Raw genomic sequence first — 24,700 nt, 5'->3', positions numbered from 1 at the left:
TGTTAACTGGCGTCTGTCTGTTGAAAGCACAGCCGTTCGGTTCTAGACAAAATAGGACTCTGCGGGCTAGCCTGGGGCCTGGCCCCTCCAGAACGGGATCGCCTCATTTAAGAACATTGTTATTCTGGAAAAAAACGAAAGGGCACATTCTGAATTCCAAACAACTGATTCACAAGTAAACTTAGGGAAGCCAACCCTTTGTCATCAAGGGCTGCCTGTTTGCGAGGCCACACGGGGCTAGAAAGGACCATCTGCAGGCATCAGGACAGGCTCACAGACACCCCGTTGGGCTGGGAGGCTCCCCAGGGAGGGGACAGTCTGGTTGCTCGTAGGAAGGTAAAGAGCCGCTGAGGGCAGATATCTGTGAAACGCTGAGTGAAGGGACACACAGGGTGGCTGCGAGGTTCTGGGGTGGTGGTTGGAGAGAGAGGTCACGGCCAGCTGGTAGGGCCAGAGAAGGCTTCTGGGAGGAGGTGGGCACGGAATAGGGCCTTGAAGGGTGGTCAGATTTCATGGTGGAATGCTCCACCGGGCAGGCACAGGAGTAGGCTGGTCAAAGGTAGGTCTTGGGGACGGCAACTGGCCAGACCAGCTGGAAAGGAGGGTAATATGACCGGCCTGTCTCCTGCCTGTGATCTTAATTGAACCAGTCAAGCTTTCAAAATGAACAGTTGATCATTTGATTAAGAAGGGCCTTTGACTCTTTCAAGACCCACGGAGACTGATTTTTATCAAAGTGGATCAGAATGGTTTGCATGGAGGAATGCTGACCAGATTCAGGAGGGGGTTCCGTGCCGCTCCCAGGGGAGCCTGGGACTGAACTGCTCCTGCTCACGGAGTGGCCCTCGGTCTGGTGGGTGTTGGGGAGAGGCCGGAAATTGCCATCCCGCTCGGGGTGACTGAGTCCCTGAGCACCCGCTCCTCCTGCCAGCCACAGCAGCTTTATCAAGCCCTGCTTCAAAGGTAAGACCTGGGTTTCTCCCAACAGCCTCCAATCAAGAATTCTCCAGACGGCCTGGGCTCGGCTTAACCAGCTCCAGGGTGAGGCAGGTTCGCTGGTGTCTGCCACAAAGCTGATTTGTCAAAGTGCTACTAAGGATTTTTTCGGTTATCCAAAAAAAAAAAAAAAAAAATGGAGTCAACTTTTTTAAAGTTCTAATTTATTATGCTTGATTACGCAGCTGGAATGGGAAGGTAGCTGCTGTTTGTAGTTAAATAACTCCTCACAATTTCTTAAAGAAATGATCTTCAAAGCTTTAACGGGTCAGTGGCTCAAGTACAAAGGAAAGATTGATTTTCATCCTCCCACCCTTTGTTCCCAGAGTTTAAAACAGACACGTTTGGGTAAATTAGTTTGTCTATGTTATTAATGGAAGAAGTTATTAAACTCCCATAAATATACGGTGGTATCTCGCTGAAGACGCCAAATTTGCTTTAAGGAAAAAAAAAAAAAAAAGAAACCCTCAAAAAGAAAATGTGGAAAAGCCCAGAAGGGCCTATTAGTTATTTTAAAATTTCATTTCTAGATATGAATTTGGATCAGGAAGCTGGAGAAGAAGTCTGGCTCCAGACATTTCCCCGAGTAGTGGGATAAATGCCCAAGGAAGGAGACCCCACACTTTTTTTTTTTTTGAGGAATCACTGAATTTAATGGAAAACATTCAGAGGCTGGATTGCAATAGGAGTAGGGGTGCATGTGGGTGGGAGGGCGCCGGAAAGGTTTTCTTTCCACCAGGAAGGGGATGATAAAGGACTAGCCAGCTCAAAAACTGGAGGGGCTGGAGGACATTTGATGGCTACACAGGGGGACCTATGTTTTTGCTGCTCAAGAGACCTTTTGGGAGGGGTTCAGAGAGAACTCACTTGAGTGAGGGAGGTAGCCCCCAACCCAGATTCTGGGCCAGAGTGTAAGGGAGAACACGGTCAGAGGGCTCGCTCTTGGGGGACCCTGCTCAAAGAACTGGAGGTTCAGGGCTCCAGTCAGCTTATACAGGTAACCCTGCCCGCCTCGGGTACAGCTCTTCACAGTTTAGAAACTCCTGTGTTCAGTGTCTCCTTTAAACCTCACAGCGCCCCTGGGAGGGATATTGAACAAAGCTTGTGATTCTGATTTTGCAGGTGATGAAAGTCAAATGTAAAACATTCCCACACCCCTGAGTAGAAAAGTAAAATAAAGAAAATCATTTGAAAAGTAAAGCATAAAGAAGAAAAACAAAATCACCATCAGATGATATTTACCATTTTAGATTTTTTCCTTTTGGATTCTTCTCCATTGCCACACACACTCACATGCAGGTACATGCATGCACAGTTGTACACACTCACATGCAGGCACACACATACACATGCATGCATACGCACATGCAGGTACACACACATACATGCTCACGCAGATATACACATACACATGCATGCACACTCACATGCAGGTTCACACACACTTGCATGCAGGTATTCACACATACATGCTCACATGCAGATACACACATCCACATACGTGCACACTCACATGCAGGTACACACACACATGAATGCTTGGTGTGCCAGGCACTATTATAAGGGCTGGTTACATGTTAATTTATTTATTCCTCAGAACAACCATATCAGGTAGGTACTACTATTACCTTCATTTGCAGATAAGAAAACAGAGGCTTGCCCGAGGCCTCTCAGTGGCAGGTGAGAGGTAAGGTTTGAGCCGGGACAGACCCTACCACCTGCCCCGTGTTCTTAACCACTCCGTCCTTGGCATTCTTCTACATCCGTGATACAGGTGAAGCATGCCACAGCTAAGGTTTTGCCTCCTGTCTTTTTCCCCTTCAGTATTGCCCTGTGAGTGTTTCTGATGCCTTCACAATGGACTACGTGATTTTCAGGGCCGCACCACCAGATGGAGTAGTTTTGGCTAGCTAGAGCCAGCTATCTAGTGTGGGGGGTCCCACAAACCAGGACTGGAACTGGGGTTTGCGGGCTCATAGTTCAGCACTCTTCCCATTGTGCACAGTGTGGACATAGTCACAAAATGAAACAGAATCGGAAAGCAGTCAGGGTGCGTTATAAGATTCAGAAGTGACTCTGCAGGGGCTACTGAGGCAAGATGGACAGCCCTGTGATAGGACTATTTTTCCTGTCACCTAGGGTCCCTGTGTGAAAAACTGAGTTTTTAATTCAAGACTAGGAAGAGCTCTGTATTCCCCCAAGAAGCTAAAACACTTCTTTGCTTTCCTCCTTCATTCCCTTTTCCCTTTTGCCACCAGGAGGCTCAGTGTTCACTCTGAAGCCAAATTAGGGCAACTATGTGATCCCATATGACCTGCATACGCCTCTTTTGCTATCCCTAGTCTTGATGGTCTACTCTTATTTATATTTTCTCTGCTTCTGTTTACATGTCGCCATGACAAATGTTACACAGTTTCCTCCAAAAGCAACCTCCCTTGTGCAACCTTCATCTGCTCAGGACTGGCATCTCCACCCTATGGGGGGAGCTGAGAATAATAATCTCGGACATTCTAAGTGAAATAAGTCAGAGGAAGACAAATACCACATGATTTCACTCATATGTGGAATTTAAGAAACAAAACAAACTAGCAACGGGGGAAAAAGAGAGAGAGCGCGACAAACCAAGAAACAGACTCCTAACTCTAGAGAACGAACTGATGTTACTGAAGGGGTTGGGTGAGGGGATGGGGGAAATAGGAATGGGGATTAATGAATACACCTATGATGAAGAAATAAAATAAAATGATAAATAAATCTCAAACATTCAATTTTCTGCTGTGTCATTCTTTATAAAGCTCACAAACAGACACAATCCCAATTAATCAACCTCCCAAGCATCCTGAGGGGGAAAGAATGATCATGTTTAGCCTCCTTTTAGAGCTGAAGATATTGAGGCTTGCAATAGAAGTGGCCAAGCCAAAGCCACATCCCACCCCTCCCTCCACTCCCTGGGACTTCTCCGAAAGACACCATGGAGCCTCAGCACAGAAATGAGAATTTCTTGCCCTTCCTCTCTCCCAGCTCACACTTCCCTGGGTGTGGGCTTTCCTCATATACACCATGTGTCGTGCTGCTGGCGTGTGAGTTGACTGGAGGTATCACACTGAGGAACATTTTTCTATTTTGAAGGTTGGATATTTGCTTTAATGAGTTCTGGTGAGTGAAACTGGCTTTCCATTTCCAATACTAATGTGAAGTGTTCTTTTACAACAAACGTATTAAAGTGATTAAGAAAAAAGCAAATCAATGTAAAGTACAATTTTGAGTAAATAATAAAGGCCAGCCACATGGAAATGGCCAAACCGGTGGCATGGCCTTATTCTCAGCTCGCTGCCAACGTCTGGCCACATTTGTAGTTAGGGTCCGAGTCTCACAGATAAGACTCTAGAAGGCCAAATTGATCTCCAGATCCATTGGAATGAAGCCCCAATATGAGAATTTCAGGCCAGCAGCAAGTGGGGTCCCTTAGGTCAAAGGCAATCTATGCTTCAGATCAAATATCCAAGGACCAGGTAGTGTCAGGAAGTACAAGCTAGATGCCTCTTAGCCACCGAGGCAAGCCAGTTGATCTCACCGCACCTCCATTTGTTCATCTGAAAAATGGGCGATCTCTGCCTGGTGAGGTCAGAGTTGAGGCTACTTCCCCGCAGATGGCTCACACTTGCTTCCCCAAAAGTTGCAATATTTCTCCCCTTCTTCCCTCTCAGCAGTCCCAGTAGTTGCAAAGGGCCAAGAAGAATGAGCTGTGTGAGGCACTGTGAGCTGTGTACGCACCCTGCATGCCTGGGGGAGCTGTCGTCTGAGCCTCAGTTTACTCATGTCTATAGTGAAGGGGGAGAGACTAGGTCAGGTCTGGCAAATAAGTAGGAGCAGCGTGGAGCATTGTGCGCAGAATTTCGAGGCCACACCAGGGCTCTGGAAGCAAGGACCAGTGAGTGACCTGTAGCCTACAGATGACGGCGTGATTGTTGACATGGAAACAGCCCCCACAGGCAGGATCCTCGGGGCCACTCAGGTCTTGGGACCTATGACCGTGGTCTCTAATTCCAGTTGTTTCTAGTTGTTCTAAAGGCAGTTTCTGGAGAAAGCCTGCCTACCTGTCTTCCCTCCTTCCTTCCTTCCTACTCCCTTTTCCTAGTCCCGTCTCCATGGTGATAACGTGATCTCCATCTCTTAGGAAGGCTGCTGGGCTCATAGGAGCCATTTGTCGGGAGCATGCAATCTAGAGTACACTCCGAGACACCGGGGAGATCGGAAGGCCACTCTCCATAATTCCCCTGGGCCCACGGTTGTAAGCTGGGGCTCTCCTGCAGAACGGGCATTACTTAAGATGGGAGTTCTCGAACTTTACCAGGCAAAGGATTGTTGGAGGAGATGGATGGGCCCCACTTTCAGAGATTCCAATTCAGGAGGGTTAGGGCCGGAGAATTTGCATTCTAACTGGTTCGCTGGTGATGTAGATGCCGCAGGTCCGCGGACCACACATTGTCCATATTTTTGAGAAGCCTGACTTGGAGCATAGGTGCTTGACAGTTCACACGGCTGATTGACAACATATTGGTCCAACATTCTAATGGAGCCTTACGAAAAGCCCAAGAGGCCTGGAAAGTTGTTATCCATGCTAAGCTGAGGAACTGACACTCAGAGAAGTTAAGTGATTAGCCCAAAGCCACCCAGCTGCGGGGGAGAAGCCCTTTGCCAGCTCCCAGGCTCTGCTTGGCTCACCAGACGCGGAGCCTCTCAGCTCAGGAGCATGTTCAGAGCTGAGCTGGTCTCTCTGGCTCTGCAGCAAAGCTTCCTTCTCAACAAATGCTTCTTGCCCAGATTAAAACTCATTCTTTTTGCTTTAAAACACACTTCAGGGCAGCCAAGAGGTCAAGTATTTGGTGTAAGGAATTATTCTAGCAATTCTTTTGTCTAAATTTTAATTAATATTTTAAGGTTTTAATTATTTTGATGTATTAATCATTTTTGATGTTTGAATAATCAGATGTGCATTAGAAGCTAGATATTTTCTCTGTTCTACACCCTTGAGATGGATATCTATTTTTAACACATCAGTCTATCACTCAGTACCTTCCATGCACTGAATTTACATGGATGTTGTCAGGAACGTGGTAGGGACTGCTTTGTATAATTTAACCTCCCTAAGCCTCAGTTTTCCCATCTATAAAATGGGACACAGTAATAGTGCTCTCATAGTAGGATATTTGTGAGTGTTAAGTGAATTAATGCATGTTAGACTAATTGGAAGAGTGCTTGGCAAGTCCTGAGTGTCTGTAAATAGCAGCTCTTCATTTTTTTATTCTCTGGGGGACATTCTGCTTTTTGACATCATTTTTCTTTTTTATACCTACCCGCCAGGGTGCTCTTTTTAAGTATAGGCCTCTTTCTTTCCCAGCTTTATCCCTCCCAGTCTTGCTTGCACACAGTAGGACAAAAACCTACATATTGAATGAATGTGGAGTATAAAGTGTATAGGGATCTCTGGAACTCACCTCCACAGAGCAAACCCATAAAACCCAAAGTACTGAGCACTGAAGCTCTGTGGAGTTTGCTGGAACAGCCCAGCTTGGCCATGACCCAGCTTCCAGAATCTCACTTCCAGCTGCATGGAATGTATTGTGGGCTCTGCAGCACTGCTCCAGACCCCAGGCCCTACAGGGTTTCCAATGAGAGTTCCACTCTGGGTTTGGGAAGGCCTGGAATCCATGGATCCAATAGGAAAATGGAAGATAAGTTGGGTGAAGACTCACCCAGCCCTGCTGGCTGCTGATGGGTCTGGGAGGGACTGGCATGTGCTTCTAGATTTCTGGCTATGAAAGGAAAGAAAATAAAGGCAAGCATCTTGGTGGATGTGGGAGGTTTTGTGGTTTGGTCCGAAATGAGAACCAAAAGTGGGAATGAATCTCAAGTCCAATAGCCACTGATTTTTAAATAAAATTTCTCATTTGTCAGCTGCTCAGCAAGCAGATATTTCATGATACTCAGGGAGGGGTGATAGGAAGAGCACAAGAGCACAGTTGACACTTGCCAGGTTGATGGGTTTTGGGGTCTCTAGCAGAAGTTCTTACATAGCCCTGAGAGATAACCAGTCAACCAAAGCAGTGAAGATTACAATATGAGTAGTTCTTAGGCCATAAGAAAAACCATCCAGCTTAGAGGGTGTGTTATAATTAGCACCTGCTGTGAAACAAGCCATTCCCAAATATAGTGACCTAACCACCACTTATTTATGATTTTATGGATCAACGGATTCGGTTGGGCTCAGCTGGGATGTTCTTCTTTCCTGAATATGCATGCTCATGTATCTGTGGTGAGCTGCAGGTCACTGAGGTGGCTTTGCTTCTGGATGTTGGCTGGCTATTAGCTGTGCATTGGGGACAATTGGGCCATTTATTTCTCATTATCTAACAGGATAGCCAAAGCTCATTTAGGCGGTAGTGTCAGGATTCGAAAGGATGCGATGTCTCAAGACATACTCTCAGAAGTGGTAGGTTGATGGTTGCCTCTGCCACATTTTACTGGCTAAAGCCAAGTCACAAGACCAGCTTAGATTTAGAAATACACTTTGCAAAATACATCCTAGCTCTTGAGGAAAGGAGCTGCAAAGTCCCATTGCAAAGGAGGAATGGATATGGCGAAAGGTGGAAAATTGGGCCCAGTTTAAGAAGCGCTATAGGGGGTAAGGGCTGGTCAATCCATAGCTATCAGGGGAGTGAAGCAGATAAGGAATCCCATGCTGACAATGAGACCTGCTGAGCATTTGGAAAAACCAGGCACTCCACTGAGCTTCCTGGATGACTATGGGGAGCAGAGACATCTCATACAAGGCTAATAAACAGACCTGTGTGGGATGGTGAAGGGTGTGAGGTTTGGATCCTGATCCACTGCTCATGAGCCATGAGGCTTTGGTGGAGTCAGTGAGTACATCTTTGCCTTAATCTTCCCATCTGTAAGATGGGATCACAGTTTTCGCCTCATAGCATTGTTGTGAGGATTCAAGATGTAAGTGGCCTGGCCTGTGGTAGCTCTCGAAGAACAGCCGTAATCGGGAGTAGCATAAAATATCAGTCAAGCAGCCAATAACAGCTTCTATGTTGAAATATAATGAATAATTAGAATTTCTTCCTAGCTAATGAGACTGGAATCTCTTACCCTAGAAGGCAGAGTGGCATCCCAGGTTTATACAGGCAAAGGCTGGCATCTCCACGATGCAAATATTAATTTGGCTAGCAGAACTAGCCACTAGCCACGTCGAGGCCTCCATGGCCTCAGGCCTATTCCAGGGCTCTGTGGGGCCTGGAGACTCTGTTCCTCACAGCTGGTACCCACTGAGCTCTGAGTGACCCACTCAGCCCGAGGCCTGACCTTGACCCTGCACAAAAGGCCAGGTATAGTGAGGAGAGGTCTTCCTGGCGAGGCAAGGCAGCCTCTTGATGGGCTCAGGGAAACCTCTCTGATTTTGTGCTTAGGTGCTGCTAAATGCCACTGTCTCTGGGCGGGAAAATATCAGGACCGAAACAGCAAATTACGTAGAGTTCTAGACCAACAGTCTTGAACATATTCTGTATCCGCACTATCCAATATGGTAGCCACTGGCCACATTTTGAACACTTGAAATGTGGCTTGTGCAACAAGAAACCTAATCTTTCATGTTAATTATTTATATGGCCATTTGTGGCTGGTGGTTACCGTATGGGACAGGGCAGTCTAGACGGGTGAGCCTCTGAGTGGGTTGGGGGCATGGTCTGGGTCTGTGTTGGGAGCTCCAGGCAAGGGTCCGGGTGAGCAGAGGTCCTGATGGAGCCTCCAGGCATGTTGCCTACGTTCCGCCTCCTTATTCCTGAGTAGGGCTGAGAAAAGAGCGAAGCTCATGACTGCAGAAATTCAGAATCCAGTCCAGGCTTAGCCTCTTGATCCCCCTGGCTCTGTTCTGAGTGGCCCATCGGAGCTCCCAGAAAGGCCACGGTTCTGTGTATTGCTTCACCCTTTCTTGCGCCAAGGAAAACCAGACCTCAGCTGTCCAGTTGAGGAGAGAGGAGGGGACCTCCCAAGGAGGAGAGAAGGGGCCTTCCCATATGGGGGTTGCTTTCGAACAATAGGGCCTGCATGGTCCAAAGTGGTTTTTGAAGGTATACGTTAGTTCTTGCATGCAGACACACAGACACACAAATATATGTGTATACACACACACACACACACACACACACACAGAATTTGACTTTTGAAGAGTTGGGACTGGAAGCCCCGGTGTGCAAAAACTGGAGGTTTTGCTTCCGCTTTAATTGGGTTCAAAAAGATGACAACCTAAGTCTGCCTCCGGGTTTGCTCTTGAAACTCACACTGGAATTTATTTCAGGACCTTCCCCCAAGTCACAGCAGAAGCACTGCTTGCACAACCAACGGATTTTGCCTAGACTTTTTTTTTTTTTTTTTCTAATTGCCTTTCAACTCCTGCAGGAATAAATGGCCCAAACCAATCACGGTCTTTGTACAAAACTGGGATGCAAAGGCTGCTCTCTGCCCACCTCACCAGTCTCTCAATCCCCTGATATTTCTTTAAGTTGGGACTGTATCGCAGGCAGGCGTTGGAGTGTCCTTTAAAGCGTCGAGTCTTTCCGGATCCTTCGATTAATTGACTGTGGTGGATACCAGCGGCTCCCGCATGGGCTGTTTGCAGTGGCGTGGGCAAGATTCGTTTTCTGCTATCACCATGATTTACAAGGCTCACATAACCATGTAACGACTTGGTGATTACATGGAAAAGATCGTATAAATACATAGTAATTACAAGTTCATGCAGATTACTTGCTATATACATTTGAAGTTGCCGAGGAGTTCAAAGATTAATTAGCCTGTAACTGGCAGTATTTAAATCATTTTTTCTCATAAACGAATACATTGAGGCGGACTTCAAGGCTGGCGAGGATGGGGATGTGATGAGTATGATCTGAAAAGAAAAAATGAAATTTGACAGGCATGGATTATTTAAAGCATGCATATGTGAGCTGAGCAGCCACTGCACTTTGATGCAAATCGTAGGGGAAAGAGCAGGGGGATGGTGTGTAGAGTAAGGTGCTGAACAAAGTAAGGATTTCCTGCTGGCGACTTGAAATTTAAACAAATAATCATTTAAATGGCGGCCCGGCATTACGTTCCGAGTTGTGTGCATTAATGTCAACATCTGGTACCAACATTTTGACAATTCTATTAAAATGCCCCAGCATTCCCTATCTAACACCTGTTAGCTCTAATTTTCTTTCCTGAGAAGCACACCAGTAGACAGGGTAGATTCCAAATCATTTATCACTTTTAAAGTGCTTCCATATGCGTGTTGGACCCAGCCTGGCCCTAGGCAAACGTTTTCTGAATGCATTAAAATTCAGGACGATTTTTTTTTTTTTTAAGTGTAGACACCAATGTTTCATTGAATTCATGTCTGGTAATTATTAGCTTAAATTATGGCTCACACATGACTTGACAAAGTGGACCATGAATTAAAACACACACACACACACATATGCACGCACGCACACACGCACACACCCGAACTCTTCAATAGATGCACCCAACTCCTCCGTTGCTCGTTATTGAGATGTCAGTCAGTAATCATTAGGCAAACACTCTTCATGGAGGGAACTGCTAAGAGGCCCAGGAGTCCCAAGAGACGATCTAAAAATGTCAAAAATGTTACAGTATAAATGAATGACACCAACAAGAGAACATGTGTTAGAGATGCAAGCAATTAGTTAATATATTACAAGTTTCAACCTCTGAGCAAAACAGGCAACAAAAATTTCCGCTTGACAAAAGCCTACAGATAAGATCAGGTTAATTCACAGACAATACAATCTCCCTGAATTGGAACAACCCTCCAGCAGGCTGGGAGGGAGGGATGATCGGGGGATTCAGGGGGTGTGCAGGGTTGGAGCCCCCAGACTAGGTCCTGCTTTGCCTGGAAAAGACTGGCTTGACTACTGAGCTCTCACAGTGGAGAAGTGGGGTCTGACATGAAGGAAGATATCCTGTGCTCCATGGATCCGGCTCCCGAAACTAGCTGCTGGCTCCTTGCTGGAGCTTCAGAATGAAATTTAGAAGGTCGAAAGACATCATATCGCTGTTTTCAAAGGAAAAGAGGTGCCTGCAAAAGGTGACAGGGGTGGGGGATGTTATATGGGCAAATGGTTTCTCACTGCTTTTCAGAGACGTCAAAAACTAAATATTGTATGTTGCGCAGTTTCCCTCTTTCACTCCCCCTCTCTCTGATTCTCTCTCTCTCTCTCCCCCCATATATATGTATATATGTATATACACTACACATACATACTAATACAAACACACACACACATAGAGAAAAGATGTTTGAAACAAAAAAAAAAATCCTCCCACATATAGATATAGGCATCCAGAATATACGTTTCAAGCAAAAATACGCACGATGTGCACTTGGACTGAGGATCTGAATAGGTCCCTTAGAAATCCCAAGGAAACATTGAGAACACAAGAAAAGAAGGAATGAAAACCTGAGTTCACCAACTCTATAAATGTAAAAAAATTTGTAGATAGTTAAAAATGTCCGCCCCTGTACACACGCACACCTACACTTTCACACTTCCTCTGTTTACTAAATAACATTTCAGCACAGTTTTCATCTTATAAGGAAAGTGTTTGAAACTTGGAATAAGTGCACTTAATTAAAGGAAGGCTGTGAAAATGTGCACTAATCTGATATGACTAATAGCAAAGTGCATGAAATTGCTAATTAGAATTTCATTAAAGGTGCTGCTTTATCAGACTGTGAATATCACAACCTTTAAAATTCTTTCAGGAGAGCTTAATTCCTTTTCAAACAGAAATATTCTTTAAAGACATTTGATTTGTTCTGAAGGAATTCATGGCTTAGGCTGGAACTTAAAATGTTCCCGATATTCCACGAGGTGATATCAGAATAGGAATATAGATCAGGGACTTTGTTTCATTTGCCTGATGAATCCTTTCCTCCCCCATCTCTATGGATTATTCTTCAAAACCCCAGTCATGAAAATAGAGTTGAGTCCTTGGTTTGATCCACTTGTAATTTGTTTTCTGCTGAAGCCAAACGGTTCTTCTCTCTCTCTCTCTCTCACACACACACACAAAAGGAAAAATTACTTACAAATTTTTAAGTCACTAAAAATCAAAGTGAACATTTTAATTTTCACACTCATTAAAAAAATAAAAGGGAACAGACAATAAAATATGTTTTCTTTACAGGAAAAGGCTACTCGTTAAACAAAAAAATCAACTAGCAGCTTTCACTTTAAAAAACAAAAAAAACCTCTTAAAATACCGATAACATTTCAATCACAAAACTGCATTTTTGAAAATTAGGAAAATCCAGTGTTAGCAATAGCAAATGTGTTTTTACTCCTTTTCTGACTGGCTTTTCTAGGTTGTAAGTTTTCTTATTTCACACTTTAATTATTCTCTGCACTAAATCTACATTTCAGCTACTTTTTTTTTTTTTTTTTAACCACTCAGATTTTAAAAACTCTACCTTTCTGGTCGTTCATCTTTACTAATTTCAACCTTATTTTCCGTCACTTCTCTTTATTTTCATATGCAGAAAGTTGCTCTAATATGTTACTCTCCCTGCGCAGACACAACTCTCCCTGTTACCAATTGTATTTTTCTATTTGCTGTTTTTCCTGCTGGTTCCAGAGTTCTTACAATTAGTAACTGGGTTCCTTTTAATATTCAAGCTTGATTGAACAGTTACATTTTGTTACTGAAAAACTATTACTGCTAATGGAAACTACAGCTCACTCAAAGCAGCAGTTTACTTTTACAGAAGTTGTTAAAACCCAGCCTGGCTTCAAATTTGCTGAACACACAGGTTCGCAGTGATGTAATTTTGCAGAATTGAATATTTTAAGTACACTTGAAAAACGTTGGCTTAAAAGCTAATCACTCGTGTTTACCTGATGACCGTAATCTGAAAGGGGAGAAATGAGAACAGAAGTAACTTTATTGGAGAAGCAGTGTGATTTCTTTGGACATTTAAACAAATCTCAAGTGAGTTAATTACAGTTTGCTCTCCTTTTAGCTCCAGCAGGAGGAATTTTCGTGGCGTTTAGATAATTTATCAACTGGGCTCCCTAACAGATAAAAGGTTGCGTTTTCCTTTCCAACATTTGGGAGGTACATTTATGCAATAAATGCGACGATTTTAAAAGATCGGTCTAGACTCAAATGGATGAAAATTATGCTCGTTAACTGTAACGTCTGGAGTCCGAGGTGGGGTGTCAGCCGTGCCCATCCGAGGGCCACCGCAGTCAAACAGAGCTGCTAATTCGAATGTTTTAAGTTTCGAATTGAGAAATATTGTTCTAATATGGCAACAATGGGGCTGTTGTCCTTCCAAGCACTCTGCGACGCCCGGCTCCTCACAGCTCGTTTTATGCAAAACGAATGGCAGGTAATTGTGATTTAATTCTTTTCAAGTAAATTACAGTGAGTGCGTGACACAAAGCCGCGGCGGACCCTCCTTTCTCTGTCAATAGTTGAATTAATGATGGCAGGAGTAAAAACAGCAATTGTGCACAACAGCCCTCCCCGGCGTCCCCACCCCTGCCAAGGGGGGACCTGCCAATCAGGCCGCGCCACCGCCAGGCCCGCCGACCTGCGGGTGCAGAGGCTCGGGATGGGATGGGACGTCCCGAGTCGCGGCGGCGCCCGGGTCACGGAGCTCCGGGGGGGCCCCCTGGGCTCGGAGGGCCCCCCCCGCACCCCGCCCGGGGCCGGCCTAGGGGCAGAAAGGGCCTCCCGGGGGAGGCGCCCCAGGGGCTCCCGGAGGAGGCGGCGCGGCCGAGCGAGGGGCGCGGGGAGGCCGATCTGCAAGCGGGGTCTGGGCCCCGCGCGTCCGGGGCGCCTGCGCTGCGAGGGCCCGGGAGCAGGGCCACTCCTCGCCCCCAGCCCCCCGGGTGGGAAGGGGGTCCCCGGGGCGCCCCGCCGGGGGTGGGCGCGCTGGCCTGGGGTCCCGACCCCCGACCCCCGCGAGCTCAGCGCAGGCAGCTGGAGCGCACGTGGGGGCTTGGGGCTGGGCTGGGCTGGGCTCCCCAAGGGCCATGGAACCGACGTCTAACACACTCTGGGAACCCGTCACTTCCCCGGGTCCGGGACCCAAAGCGGAGGAGCTCCTCTCTGAGGCTCACAGGGGCTGCATCCTCCAGCCCTGGCCTGGGATCTGCGCCAGGGACCTCGGGATTTGGGATTTGGCAGAGGGGTGCAGGGGTGCGGGCTGCAATCCTGGCGGGCCTGCCCTGGGGGTGGGGGGCGGGGGTAACTCCGGGCAGGCTCCTTAACCTCTCTGGCCTACATTGGAGTCGATAGTGGAGCCCTACTTTCAGGGGTCCTCACGGGCACTTAACCAACTGCCAGTCAAGTGCTAGAAGGGTGCCAGGCACAAAGTAGAGGGCCTGCAAGCGTCAGCAGGTCTCGGGCGCCTCAGAGCCACACGGTTTCCTTTCCTTGGACCTCCCTACCACAGTCCCTGCCTGCCTCAGGGCCTTTTGTGCTTGCAGGCAGAGCTCTTCCCTTGTCCCCATCCTGGCTTCTTTTTAGGCTTCAGCTCAGCTGTCACCTCTGAAAGATCTTCATGACCACCACCTGGCTCTCCCATCCCACTCATCACTCTAACAGAGCTCTTTATTTCTTCCTCATATTTATCCGATCCAAATATTCACCTCTCTTTGTTTTGTGTTTATTGTCTATCTCCTCCCCCAAATCTGTTTTGTGAGATGGGGACTTGCTTCCTCTTGTTCTCTGCAGGTCCCAGTGCTTTGATCATTGTCCACTAGGTAGTAAGTGCTCAGTAAAAACTGTAGGTGGATGAATGGAGTCTCATCTTCTGACCTATATGTCAAAGTGGTGGAACCATATCGCATCTAAGTGATGTGAAACCATCAGCATGGAATTTATATATATATTATATATATATTTATATATATTTTTTTAAGTAAGTAGACAATTTCCTGAAAGAGAGGAGGTTTTCAAGAAAAGTGTCATTTAGAGACTTTTCTCGGTGTCTTGGTACACTGACTCGTTTTGACCATGAGGTTGGAACCAGTCTTTTCTGAGCCCTCCCATGATCCTGGGAAGTGATGGGGGGCCTTCCGGATTTTCTTCCCAGTCTTGATTTCTCCCCTAATTGCCCAGGGGCTCTGTAGACCTTCACCCCGCAGAGTAGCAATGCTACCTGCTTTCCAGTGTCACCTTCATCCCCCCCCCCTTATAGTGATGACATCACTGGGCGCCCACCTTTTGTCCTCAACCTCCCCAGCCAAGACTTTCTGCTCCTTTGATTCCCCTCCTTGGCACTCATCACAGATCACACCTGCTTTTCCCCCTCCCCAGAGCCAGCTGCTTCTATTAGACTGGCTCCTGCTGGGCTTGCCAGGCCATGTGAAGGAGCCAGTGAGGGCTGAGAGAGGCTGGGTGGGGCTGCCTCAGCAGTTCAGCTCATGTTGGGGTGATGAGTCAACTGGCTAGGGTCACTGTGTCTTTGTGCCCAAGCTGGAGCCAGGGACAGAGTATTTCTGGAAGGCCTGGCCTGGCTCCCCATCTCACACTATTTATTTACTCAGTGAGGCCATTATAAACAATGAGTATCTCAGACACGGTCACCATCCTGGGTGGCCAACTCCCATCCCGGGGTCGTATCTCTGGGAAAGAATTTGAAGACCTCTAGCTATCCAGAGAACAAGAAGCATAAATATTCAACTCATTCATACTTCCAAAACCAGTTGCTTAGCGCCTTTGGACCGAGCCCAGTGGTGGGTGCCGGGGACATAGATACAATAATAGCTAATACTTGTTTAGTGCTTCCCTTGTGCCAGGGACTGTTCTAGATACTTCATGTGTGTGACATCACTTAATGGGTTATAGCTCTCTGAAACAGATTCTATTATTATCTCCTTTTCTGCAGAAGGAAATAAGCTCAAAGCACACATAGAGTTCACCAGGGTTACACAGCCAGGGAGTGATGAGGTCTGAACTTGGAACCAGAGCCCGCACCCCAGACCCCCACGCCGCCCTGACCCTCTATCTCCGTCTCCAGGATGGAGAAGACACAGCATCGGCCATCCAGGGGGTACGGAGCATCAGAAGCAAACAGAGAAGGTAGGTGGGCGGGTGTGGTTCCCCACACAGGGTACCAGTAGTGATGCCTACTGGCTCTTTCTGTAGACACGGGGCCCTGTTTTAATTGCTTTACACGCATCACAGAATCTGAGGCGAAGGAAGTGACATTAGCTCCATTTTAGGGATGAGACAGAGAGGTCCAGCAGCTTGGGGACAAGTAAGGTCTCTGGGACAGTAAATGGCAGAGCTGGGACTGGAACCCACAGTCTCACTCCAGGGCCCATGCTCTTATCCTGGCGCCCGCCTGCCAGGCCTCAGGCAGCCAAGAGGGTGCTGAACCCCATTGGGGTCACCAAAAACACCCTGTGTTTGGATCCAGAGGACCTGGCTCGGAGCCCCTGCGCTGCTACTTTTGCTAAATGAAACCCTTGGGGCGTCTCCATTTCCTTGCCTGTAGAATGAGGGTCATGAGGTCGGCTCCACCTGCCTCCCAGGGCCATGGGGAGGATTAATGAAGATAACGTCCGGGGACGTGCGCTCTCAAGTGAGAACTGCTGACTTCAGAAACATTCAGTTCTATGGGCACTGGTCCGTGCTGGGCCTGGGAGAGCAGGGGACAAGCCACTGGCCCCCTCCTTGATCCTGCACACGGCCCAAGAAAAATGAAGAGGTGTTTATTTTAATTGCAAAACAAATGACTATAATGAGGTGTCTTGTTTGGCGATACAGGTGATTAGACGACTAAGTCTGTTACTTTTTGTTTGTTTGTTTCTGAGAGGCCTGTATTCAAAGGCCCCTGGGCCAACACTTGGATTCGGCTTCCCTCCAGACCTTGGGCAGGGTGCTCCACATGCTCAACGCCCCAGGCCTTCCCATAGCCCTGTGAGGTGAGCCGGACATTACACCCATTTCATAGGCCGAGAAACTGAGAGGTGAAACAATGGGGCTAATGAATGGAGGAGCTGGTCCCGAGGGAAGTCTGGCTGACTCGGGTCCTGGCGTCTTTGCCACAGCTCCACAGGTCCTGGTGCAGAGCTGGCATGTGGGGGCTGCCCTCTTCCTTCCTCCCAAAGCTCTACCTTTGTCTGAGTGTCCCCCTCCCTCGACCTCGGTGCTTTTACATCCCCCACCCACCCCTCTGACTTAGGGATCCACCTGCACACAGTACTTCTGTTGGACTGAGGGCTGATTCTGTGTCCATTCCACATGCCCACCCATCAGTCTGCTGCTTCTGTATATGAGCTTGAGGTCAACATCTTGGCTTTGTTCAAGGCGCAAAGTGAGGACACATTCTCCATCCCCGGACCTCACCCTAGGTGAAACCATCCCTCCGAGGGCCAGGGTGGGTTGAGGGAGATGTTGTTGCCTTGATTCCCCTCCATGTTTACCCCAGACTTGCTTCTGGCTCTTCACTGAATTTATTTTTGCTTAAATGATGCAGTGGTTGGAGATAGTAAAAAAAAAAAACTACCTTCATAAAACCAGCAGGCAGATTGAGTGAGGTTGTAAAGGGGACAGCAGTTACCCTGCATGGGCTGATGGGCTCTGTCATGGTGCTCCCAGACAACAGGTGGCTGGTGACTCTACTGGTGTGTTGACACGTTCTTGAGAGGACTCCCACTGTCAGGCTATGACCCCTGAGGCAGAGGGGCAGGACTGGGCTGCATGGTGGGGGCTCGAGGATGAAGGATATGTGTTTTCTATTTGCCTTGATCTCATGGGGTGACCTAGAGCAACTGCATGAGTGCATGCATAGGTTGGTGGGTGCACTGCATACCTATGGAACTGAGGTAGCCACCAGGGGTAGAGTCCCTGTTCCCCTACTTACTAGCTGTGGGGCCTTGGGACAATTGCCTAACTTCTCTGTGCCTCCATTTTCTCATCCATAAAGCTGAGGTAACAGCTAGATGAATCTTATAAGGTCAGTGGGAGGAGTTAATTATGCAATACATGGAAAAGCATTTTAAGCGGTGTCTGGCACAGAATAAACAGTCCACAAATGGTAGCTGACCCTAAAATACAAGCTCAAAACTATCTTCTCCATTTATGTTTGCTTTCCCCCTCAAAATATGTAATACCCAAAAGTCATAAAATGGAGAACCTTTCAAACTGTATGTTGACAAGAGTGAGGTGTATTCTGGGTTCTACCATTCACTACCGTGTGATCCTTGGCAAGTGACTTAGTCTTCTGAGCTTCAGTTTTCTTATCTATAAAATGGACATAAAGCTAAAAAACCTACTACTAGTAGTGAGGATTAAATGAATAATGTACATAAAGCAAATAGTATTTATTAGTCTTCTTTATACTCTGCTTTTCTTCCCCTGTACAAGTCCTTTTTGGTTTTTTGGTGGTTTTTTGTTTTGTTTTGTTTTATTTTGTTTTACAAGTCCTTTTTGAAGGGCTGTGAGATATCTTCTCCAAACCAGTTTTCCTTTCCTCCTGGGTACATAGGAAGACTACATTTCCCAACATCCTTTGCAGTCCAGGGCCCCATGTGACCAAGTTCTGGCCAGTGGAATGTGAGCATATCTGTGGAAACAAATGCTGTTTCCAGGCCTGACCCCTAAAGTTTCTTGTAAGATCTTTTATGCTCATTTCCTCCTCCATCTGCCAGCTGAATGTCAGGGTTCATGGTGACTTTGGAAGCCACATTTTGGAAGTGGAGGAGGCCCTGCCAGCAGAGCCCTGCTCTTCACCCCTACTCCTTATCAGCCTGCTTGGACTGTGACATGTTGCATTAAGCCATTGAGATTGAGGGGTTGTCACTGCAGGGAGCAGTTAGTCTATCCTGACATACACAGAATCTTCTAGAACCTCTATGTAGTGTAACTCCCTGCACACATTCATGTAAGATCTTGCACATATTTGAGAGACTTCCTGGGGCCCCGACCCCTTAAGCTCATCCACATGGCCCAACGTCAGGACCTCGACTGCCTTAAAAAATAAGATCCAGCACAATGTGGGGCGAGACAGTCCTGGGAACGCCATCCTGGCTTCAGGACCTCCCTGCAGCAGGCCACACCTTACTTAAGGGATTTGAGTGACCGCCGAGACTCTCAGGGAGAAGGTCTCCTAAGAAGGCATCGCATCCAACAGATCTGATGGATCACAGGTCACAGGCTCGGGCAGTAGTAGCCTCTCCCAGCTGAGTTCCTGGGACTTTGCTCAGGGCTCCCCATGCATGCGGTCCTGCCCTCCTCCTGCCCTGGGGGAGATCAGCGCTTTCCATCCTGCCTCCCCTGTTAATTTGAGTGCCCCCTGGAGGCGGGGGGCTGTGTGGCCTTTTCACAGTCTGCTGCAGGGTTTGTTTTGCACAAAGCTGTTGATTCCAGGGGTCAAGGACCGTCTTCATGGTGTTCTAGAAAAGTAAATATTCTTAGCTTAGGTGGAGGTTATATTAATTAAAAATAACATACTATTATTCATATACTGATTGTCTGTTCTGTTCCAGGCCCATCTGTTATTTCATGAAGTCCTTCCCCGTAATCCTATCAGGTGAGTTTTAAATAGCCCATGTTCCAGGTGAGGAACTGGAGGTGTGGAGATGCTGGGCCCAGGGTTCAGAGCTGCAGGAGGTGGTTTAGAGACTCCACTGGGGTCAATCCAATGGGAATGACAGCAAACTTTTCCTAAGCCCCTAATGTGTGCTAGGGGCCATGTGCTTTTGAAGCGTTATTGCACTTAGTTTTGATAATTTCCTTATGGAGTGGGGACTACTGTTATTTCCATTTACAGGTGAGAACCCCTAGCTCAGTGAGGCTAAGGTTGCATGGTTGAAAGAGGGGTTGCTTGGAAATTCAAATTCAAGTCACCCTTTAGAGCTTGTGCTGTCACTCACTTAGCACCTAGCAGTGCCTCCTTCTACTCCTTTGAAGTACAAGAGGGACCAGGTAGTCTTCCGGGGCCTGTGACTTTGGGGTGGGGAGCCACCCTGTGGTCAGGCTGATGGCCTGCTTGAGTCAACACCTACTGTGTGCAAATCCTAAGCCCTGCAGTGATACAAGGGAGGCCCCAACTGTCCCAAGACATTGATATCCTGGTACAGAAGAGAGCCATGTACCTATACTTGCTGCCTGAATAAGTCAGTGCAGTGGAAAAGTGGACACTGCAAACCTCAGAGGAGAAAGGCCACCCAGGTAAAGGCAGGAATGGCTTTACCAAGGAAGTGAGATTGAGATGAGCTTTGTTGACCTGCATTTAAATCCCAGGTAGCCAAGTGATTTTCGGGAAGTAAGTTAGCCAACTGGCCTGAACCTCAGTTTTGCCATTTATAAAATGCAAATAATAAAGATACCTATCTTACAGGATTATGAATATTAAATAATCATATTTATAGTTCTTAGAATATAGGAACCTCTATACTATGTACTTATTTACTCTTCATTATCAAGGACTAGTAGAGTTTCAGTAGATGAAGAAGGGAGATGTAATGCAGCAAGTGAATGGCATGAGCAAAGCTTGAGAGTTAAGAAAGCAAAAGTGTTTTTAAAGAATAGCAAGTAGCTCCATCTGATTGGTTGATATGGGGGCAATAGGAGATGAGGCGGGGGATCCCTGGGTGGCTCAGCAGTTTGGCACCTGCCTTCAGCCCAGGGCATGATCTTGGAGTCCCGGGATCAAGTTCCGGGATCGAGTCCCACATCAGGCTCCTTGGATGGAGCCTGCTTCGCCCTCTGCCTGTGTCTCTGCCTCTCTCTCACTCTCTCTCTCATGAATAATGAATAAAATCTTAAAAAAAAAAAGGAGATGAGACTAGAAAAAGGATTGGGGCTCAGGTTGATGAGTACATACTTAATAGGCAATGGGGAGCCACTGAATGTTTCTGAACAGGGGAGTTTCATAGCCAGAACTAGGTTTGGCTGCAGAATGTATGGTGGATTGGAATGGGGGTGATGGGAGAAGACCAGTGCAAAACTATTGTCTTGGCCAAGGAAGAGGGTGGTGACAGCTGGCAGGCCAAAGAAAGCATGAATTGGCACGTGTGGTCGAGGGAGGTGTGTTAGACACACCCTTGGCCAAGGGCAGGTGTGGCAGTGGTGCCCATCCAGGTCCAATTGAGTGGCTGGGAACCCACAGCAGGGCTCTCCCTTTGCAGGCCTGGGCTTGGGATGCAGTCCCTCTGGGCATCGCATCATCAGTGCCATCTTTGTGCCAAGAAAGACATAAACGAAAAGTAGATAAATGGGGCACCAGCCTCCTTTAGTCCTGAGAAGCCAGGGCACCTGGTATCCCCAGGGTGCACAAGCTCTTTGATGGCCCCAAAAACAGGTTCCAGAAGACTCATTTGGAAGGGAAAAGGGAGGCAGGCTCCTTTTGGGTTTTCATCTAGATTTTTGAAGAGCAAAGCAGACTGGTGAGAGCTGCCTGTCTGAGGCGTGTTTTATCTTAACCTTTCCATGTAATCCTGAAAGCCCACCTAATCAATTGAAGATCATAAAATATTAGACTTAATGCTGCAAAGTGCTGCTTTTTAATTCACATAACAAGCTCCTAAATAATTCAAATAGCAAACAGACCCTGCAAGTCAATGGTGGGAGGCTGCTTGGATCAGCGGGAGAGTGTCAACACATGCCACATTTCCCGGATCGACTCCATTTCAAGAACCCTATTAAGTTAATTGCCGGTTTCTGACAGCAGAGAGCATGCTGGGAGCACAGCAAGCTTTATTAGCCTCCGTGGCATCTGGAGACATCAGCCATTTTGCCCCTACTTGCAGGCACTGGGAGCAGCATGGAAAAAAAGTAAATCGAATTATGAGACAATAAATGCTTTTTGGCAGCACATGGGCATCAGATCCATTGGTGGATCCCAAAGAGCTCGAGTGTCAGTTGTTGGCCTGTTAAATTCTTTACAGCAACACCGTCCCTATATTGCAGAAGTCTCAGGATGGAGCGGTGACCTCCTTTGGCACCGCGTGGTTGACACGGGTAAATGACAATGCCAGCGAAGGTTCCCCACCTCCTAAAGACACGGCCGGGGAAGCAGAGTCTCTAGAATGGGAGAGTTGGGTGAACGTTTGGAGCACCCCCCCCCCAGGCATCCCAAATATTCAATGTTACATGTTGGCAAGCAGATCTGCCTGGGTTTGGAGCCTCAGGAGGCACCCATGGGGCTCCGGAGTTGGTCAGGGGAGACCTGTGAAGTCGGGGGGCCCGGTCATCTGCCCATCTGGAGGTTCCCAAGAGGGCCCTGTTCCACGGCTGTGTGTCTCCCCTTGGCAGCCCAGGTATCTACTGACCGCGGAGTGGGGCGGTGCATCCCCCCGGCAGCTGGGAGATCTACCGGCAGGTTCCATTCTGCAGAGTGGGGCTCTGATCTCTCCAGGGCCTACCTTTGACGCGTGAGCACACACCGGCAAGGAGAGATTCTGGGACTGCCCCAAGGTCACACACACAGCCAGCCGCTGCCAGCAGATTCTAGGGTGACATTTTGTTCTTTTCCCTGGCATGATGCTGCTTCTCTTTCAGGTGTGATGGTGTGAGGGTGACAGCCTAGGTAAGATCAAGATTAGTATCCTGGTTCAACCATTGCCCGTCAGTATGACCTCAATTTGAGCAAAATGTGTAACTTTACTGTCCGCCGACCATACTGGCAAAATGAGGACAGGAGTGCTTGCCTGATGGGATTCTTCTGGAAAGGACGGAATTAGTGACGGATGTTAACCATGTGGTTAAGGCCTCAAGCTTGGTAGCTAACACTCGGCCTGATTTCCTTCTCATCATCTCCGCATAACTCATATGAACAAGACTCAGATGAGCAAGGTTATTTGCATTTCTAGATGATTCTTTTACAGAGAATCTTCCAGTTTATTGGGTTCACATATCTGAATTTTTTTCATCAAGGTTGCATAAAGGGATGCAAACTACTCTCTCAAATCTCTTCTTACCCCGTCCTCAGATCTAGCCTTGGGGGCTGCAGAAATGATGCTTCTTCCTGCATCTGGTCTCCAAAATGGTACAATTGGAAAGAAATTCCAAGAATAGCTGGCAGGGGTGAGGATGCTGGAGGAAAACCAGCAACGGGTACAAATAGTGCAGGTGACTGGCTGTTTCGATCCTGGTTCTCTAGTCTTTCTATGTCATCAAATTGCTGCACTCTGATGCTAGAAGAGGTCTCAGACATGGAAGCTGGCATCCTCATTTCATGGGTGGGGAAACTGAGGCTCAGAAGGAGGCAGCGACTCACCTGAAGTCATCCAGCTAGTTAGCGGTGAAGCCAGTGACAAGAGCTGGGTCTCCTCCTTCCTGGTTCTGTCTTCTTTCTAGTTTTCGAATAGCTGGGAGTGACTTTTGTGGCATTAGAGCAGATTTCACTCCACCTGGGAAGCATGGACCACTGCCATTGGGCCAGAGTCTTGCTCCCTCCTGCACTTCCAGAAAGAAATGTACAAAAAAAAAAAAAAAGAAAAAAAGAAAAGAAAAGAAAGAAAGAGGATGTGCCTTTGCCCCAAAACCTCTTTCTGAAAATGTCAGTTCATAACTCATCTATAGTAATAACGGCTACGGCTATCATTTCTTTTCTAAAAAATATTTTATTCATTTATTCATGAGAGACACACAGAGAGAGGTAGAGACACAGGCAGAGGGAGAAGCAGGCTCCCTGCGGGAAGCCCGATGTGGGACTTGATCCCAGGACCCCGGGATCATGACCTGAGCTGAAGGTAGACACTCAACCAAGCCTCCCAGGTGCCCCAACAGCTATCACTTCTGAAGGCTGATTTCCAGGCACTTTGTTGACCTTTTCTACACAATGCTTTGGGGTTAGGTGTTACTGTGACTCTCATTTTTCTGAGGAGGAAACTGAGGCCCAGAGGTGAAGTAGCTTCACCAAAGTTACACAGCTGGTAGGTCAAAGGTAGGGCTTGAACCAGAGTTCATTCCGACTTAGGCTCTTTTCCTGTGGCAGCCCGCCCCCCGTAAGACTCTGGCTTAAGCTAGGGGGCTCCGGAAAGTGACACAGGGAGAGATGGAACCTGGGGTCCAGCACTAGCCAAATTTGGTAGACACTAGACAGGAGGTGCTGTTGGACCCTCATCCTGCACCATGATGTTCCGTCCCCTTCCTCCCCACCTTGCACCTATGTCTCCTGCCAAGGACAGATTGGTAGCCAGGAACCCAGGGCTCCTCTTTCACACACCCACAAGCCTCTAGTAACTAAGTATACTTATTAGGATTAGGGTCAGCTGTACCTAACATAAAACTCATAGAACAATGGCTTAAATGCATAAAGGTTCTCCCACCCCCCCCCCGCCGCCGATGTACAAGAAGTCTGAGTAGGCTGGTGTGGTAGCTTCATGATCATCTGGGGCCTAGGCTCTGACTCTTCCCGTGCTTTGCCATTCCCCACATTTGGCTTCTGTCCTCAGTGTTTCAAAATGCCTGCTGCAGCTCCAGCCATCATGTCCACAATCCACAATTTTCAGAATTCCTTTTATGAGTTTCTCTTGCCTCAGTGGCCAGAACTTAGTCACGTGGCCACATCAGGCTGTAAGAGAGGCTGGGAATCAGATTCTGTAACCAGGCCCATCACTACCTCAAGACTATAGTGCTTGCGAGTGTGGGAGAATGGGTACTGGGGAAG

General features: G+C 47.5%; 1 long non-coding RNA gene across 10 annotated transcripts in view; it reads left to right on the top strand.

Annotated features, from left to right (window-relative positions):
* The first annotated feature begins 600 nt into the window (after nucleotides 1–600).
* Nucleotides 601–24,700, top strand: part of LOC140620802 (uncharacterized) — a 39,131-nt gene continuing 15,031 nt past the window's right edge. For 2 of the 10 annotated variants that reach the window (XR_012020508.1, XR_012020509.1), the window contains exons 1-3: nucleotides 10,800–11,149; nucleotides 15,965–16,158; nucleotides 19,572–19,615. This is a non-coding gene — a long non-coding RNA (uncharacterized lncRNA). Of the gene's footprint in view, nucleotides 964–10,798; nucleotides 11,150–12,860; nucleotides 13,054–13,082; nucleotides 13,457–15,964; nucleotides 16,159–16,897; nucleotides 17,007–19,571; nucleotides 19,616–24,700 lie in introns of those variants that run through there. The other 8 variants (XR_012020511.1, XR_012020512.1, XR_012020514.1 and 5 more) reach the window with 8 other exon arrangements.

This window comes from Canis lupus, chromosome 29, assembly GCF_048164855.1.
Source record: "Canis lupus baileyi chromosome 29, mCanLup2.hap1, whole genome shotgun sequence".
NCBI lineage: Eukaryota > Metazoa > Chordata > Mammalia > Carnivora > Canidae > Canis > Canis lupus.
Note: the sequence above shows the minus strand (reverse complement) of the source record. Positions and strands in the feature narration are given on the sequence as shown.